This window comes from Alosa pseudoharengus, unplaced genomic scaffold, assembly GCF_046254945.1.
Source record: "Alosa pseudoharengus isolate Yale_2024_CS ecotype anadromous, Long Island Sound unplaced genomic scaffold, YU_APseudo_1.1 YU_APseudo_1.1_scf_2, whole genome shotgun sequence".
Taxonomy (NCBI): domain Eukaryota; kingdom Metazoa; phylum Chordata; class Actinopteri; order Clupeiformes; family Clupeidae; genus Alosa; species Alosa pseudoharengus.
In genome coordinates, this window is record NW_027468663.1 from 10,269,595 (window position 1) to 10,274,594 (window position 5,000).

Sequence of the window (5,000 nt, forward strand, 5' to 3'; positions counted from 1 at the left end):
AGTGATCAAGTTGCCATGGTGAGGGCTGTTTTTGATAAGGGTAGAAACTAGGGGAGCAGTGTGCCTTTTGTGACCCACTTCCTGCTCAGGGGCCCTCGCAGGTAACCGATCCTGTCTTCGGGCTAATCAATAATGCAGGGTAACTGGTGACGACTCTGAGGCCTGTTGAATGTCTCCTGAAGGAGTGAATCAGCGCTGGATTGGGTTGCAGTAAAATGCCCATGGGCTTCAGGGGAAGTGATCCTTCGTCTCCCTTACACTTGTTCGCCCACAAGGATTCCCTCTCCAGAGAATCGTTCATTTTCAACCTGGGGAGGCGAGCTGGACTGTTAGCTTGGCTTCACTATGGACTACTCCCGACCGGTTTAGAACACAGCCTGAGTTGTTTACATTCTTCCCACTGTGTTTAGAAACAGCAAGTGTTGTTAACTGAATGTGATTGGTAAGTCTCGAGTCTGATGTTTTTTTTTTATGATGTAGTTTCTTTTCTTGAGAGTCAATGTTCAGATAAGCTTATTACTCACACTTTGCCATGAAAGAGGAGTAGTGGAGGAGAGATCATTGTTCCTTCCCCTGGAATTACTTTGGTGATCTGTTTCACATTAGACTCAAAATTGTACATTTGACTCAAACTCAAATATCCATTTCTTCCAGTTACACTGCAGCTGCAGATAGATGACTACCATTCGAGTTTTGTCTGGTTCAGTTCTGGTATGACTTAGACACAGTGAAATATGGACCGCATCAGTGTAGTTTCTGCTTATGTTACTAAACCATAAAGAACCACTGACTGCTGCAACATAAGGGTTGTATCACCACCCACATGAAGAAGACCTCCATACCCCTTATCAGTGAATGAGTTCATTACTGTTGTATCTGATCATATCTGATGGTGAAGTGTGTCTTAAGAAGAGATATAACATCCCTTTCCTATATCACATCTTCCATCTGGTCATTGTAAGGCTAAGGATGTTTATCATAAAGTATGATAGTGTTTTGTGTGATCAGGACAGCTAGTGTTAAATGTAGTAATGTAACTAAGGTATTAATGTAGTAATGTAATCTCACAGTCTCAAACCACATCTATTTCTCTCCTGCCTGAGTCTCAAAGATTAACAAAAGCCAAAATGTAATTGCTGACACAGGAAGAACATTTAATCACACATCATGTTAATCAGTGTGATACCATAACAACCCGCAACAGTTTTTATAACAACTGATAAATGGTTGATAAATCGTTCAATTTATGGTGGATAGTAAACGTAATATGTCTTGATGACTTATATGCACATAATATGTGTTCTGGGTCAAATCCTTTTGCATGTATTATTGCTTTATAACATGGTTGCAAACACTAAAGAAAAAAATTAACCTTGTGCACATACATAAATGTATACATTCTCCTAGAATACTTAAGAGCTGGCTGGCTCCATTAGAATTCTTAAGAGCTGGCTGGATGATGTAGGCTACCTGCTCATTTGGTTTTGGCGATTCTTTGGTGAGACTGAAACAAAGATACTAAAATCAATATAATCATTGGAATAATGATGGAATTTAAAGCAGTCGGTTATGCCATTACATCATTGTACAACTCAATATGTTCCAGTGATTATTTCTAACTGAGCATGGAACCCCTGTACCTAAAACATTCCATTATATGCAAATCCAAATAAATTCCATTATATTGCAAATATTTCAAATTCCTTGTATTAAGGAATTCTGCAACACCCATTTCTTCATTTGTACAGGTAATAGTATCCATGGAGGTATTGTATAAAACTCAACAGTGTTCATTTCAATGGATTCAGCCAAAACATACTCAGTGGGCTGCTGCTGCATCTTTAAAAATGACGTCCAACGTGTGCTTACTTCCGCCCTTCTGCTTACTTTTTGTGTTGACAGGTATGACACCTAATTTACTTGTTTTTAAAAATGTAGGCAGACTTTAGCAAATGTCAGATGCCATTTTAACTGGGATGCTAACTGTCTGAAGCTAACCCTTTAAACCCTGAACCCCTGTGGAACTCAAGTTCTGAGTTTCAGTCACACATCCATAAAATTATACAGCTACAGGAATATGTTTATTAATAAATTGACAATTGTTTGTTAATGTTGAACTAAATTATTGTTAACACTGGAGCTCAGGCTAACAAATCCGCCTGATGCTTGCACGGTGTTAGAGAAACCATATAGCAAATATAGCATAACAAATAATACATGTCCTCTTGCATTACATCACTGTGATCTTGTATACTTGATACAACACCATTTGAGAAGTATGGGGGTTGTACCGATTAGTAAGGAACACACAATACATTTCTCAAATCAGGGCTCTCAAGTTTTGAAGTTTGCAGGGAGTGAGACTTTGTTTCCCAGGGGGGAGGGGGAGTGGCACAGTGCCACGCCCCCTCCCCCTGATCGAAGTACATGAAAGTCCTACGTCTGCTTGAACTACTCGTGGCACCACGCCCCCTCCTCCCGATCAACAGACCTACCCTCCCCATGTCCCATCGACCAGCTTCATGAGAGAGCAAATTCCATTATTTCAAACACTGTTTTATTTATTCTAGAACCCTATAGTAAATAATAATAAATAATAATAACATAAATTATAATAATAATTTCACCCAAATGGGCCCTTAGAACAGCAGTGGCTCATTCTGCTCTAAACAAACAGAAAACAACCAAATGAGAAAAAGCACATTTAGCCCCAAAATGGTCTCTTGAACAGTGGTGGTTCTGTCCGTGTGTGTGTGTGTGTGTGTGTGTTTATGAGTGATGTTGTGTGTTGTAAGTGTTTGTGGCAGATTTTGATGCCTTGATGACTGATACTGGGGGCTCCCATTTAAAGCACTGTGGTTCAATGTCAGCCATTTTCACAGTCATGAGGCCATCCTTAAAAATATTCTTGTTTGCAGTAACAGCCAAAATTTGTACAATTTTGGTCATGGTGATTACGTAGGTATGAATTTAAACAAATGTGCATATTGTGACGTAACTGACTGGGTCCTCAACCAGTGCCTTCAGCCGCATCACTGCAAACCTCAATCTGATGGCTGAGGTTATGTAGACCAGCCTTTCTCAAACTTCTTTGACCTGAGGGCCAGTCATGGCAGACTTTGTGGTCATAGGGCTCATCTACACGTACCCAACCCCACTCCCTCCAAATCAAATTGTCATTATCATTATCACAATTATTATTATGCCTATATTGTTATACATGCACTTTCACTTAAAGGAACCGTATGTAAGAAATTCAATTCAATTAATCATAAAATGGCCCTGATTTGTCACTAGACATTAGGAAATCATGCTAATTTCAAATACTTATATCACTGACAACAGTAGTCCGGCCAGGATATCCTCATTTAAAAAAGTGAAGTTGCAGCCCTCAACTGATGTTGATGTTTAAATATTTGTGTTTTAGCCTGATCCGCCACCCTCCACCCATCTAGTAATCACAAAGTCAGTAGTGTTTCGGCATCTGGGTTGCCAGCTCTGCTCTAGTTACCACATCTGCGGTGTACACCGCTCTACAGTATTTTGAAAGTGATTGTAGTACCAGTTTTGGCCAAAATCCTACATACGGTTCCTTTAAATGTTTTGTGACATGCACATCAGAGGACTGCTTTACTAATGTAAGATATAATTAGTTTTATTGCTTTTGCATGGTTGCATGATGCTTGCATAAGAAAAGAAATACTTCTCAAAACAGCAACAATTATATGGGTGCTATTGTTTTGGGATGTTTCCCTCATGCACGCATCATACATTGGTAGGAAATGGTGAAAAAAAATACATGTTTTTTAATGAAGTTTAATTTGAATGACTAAATGTAAGGATTCAGGAAACACAATACCAGCTTTTTTGCTCGCCAAAAAAATCACTGATCTGTTTATCTTTAACAGATAGAAAGAAGGCTACAATAGCTTTTGACCACGTTATATTCAAATTTGACTATACAATACTCAGTGCTAGTACAGTGTATTATACAGTCTCTGTTCTGTTTCTATGGAAGTTCCAAAAATCAATGTTGTATTAAGTGTCGTTAAACAATTAAATAGCATTCAACAGGTTGAAGGAGCTTTGAAAGTAGGCTATCGATTAGTTTCAGTTTCTCTCGCGCAGACGCCTGCATTGAATGAACGCTCATACCACAACTTTATTGTATGGCTCCATGTTGTAATGACATCGATAGCAGAAACGTTTGTTTTCTTTTTTTGTCGGTCCGCGGTATCTTGATCAACTGCGCAGGAAGTTATCAGACGAGGCACCAGGCCTAATTTCACTCCACGACTCCGCGGACCAGCAGTCTCCACGTTGCGGACCCACAGCAAAACAAAACGATTTTCTGATTGGTTGAGAAATCCTATTTTCTGATTGGCCGATAGGTTAGTTACTGAACAGCTGCTCTCTGAGCTGAATGAGCGCACAGACAGCAACGTTGTGTGACATGTTTGTGAAATATAGCCCTTAGAAATGTATGTGCGGGCAAGTTAATAATTTCTCTGAGTGAGACATGCCATGTGTGGCGTGTAAGCGTGTGTGAAGTCATTGAAATGCGTGTGTCTCAATCAGTCCAGCTCTGCAGATGGCCGTTTACCTGTCAGGTGAGTGAGGCATGAAGACAGCTGATGACCCAGCAGTGGACGTCCAAATGTTAAACTTTAACTTTTATATTTCTCTGATCCAGCACCACCCACATTCACTGTTGGGATCAAAGGTCTCCTCTGCACTCTCACATCTCTGCCCAAGGGAGCTCCTAACCCTGGTACCAGCAGTCTGTCAGGTGTGTTTAAGCTGAACGTCAGGGGACTCCTGTCTAGGACCTCTTCCCTTCACCAAGGAAAAACAAGATCCGACCCTGTCAGCTGTCAACTACAAAGGGATACCCTAAAGGTATAGTGCCTGCTGTTTCTGTTTTAGAAGACCACCATGTTCATTTGTTCATATGTAGCCTATATTGATACTCTTGGTGGCAAAATGCTGGGTTGTGTTGC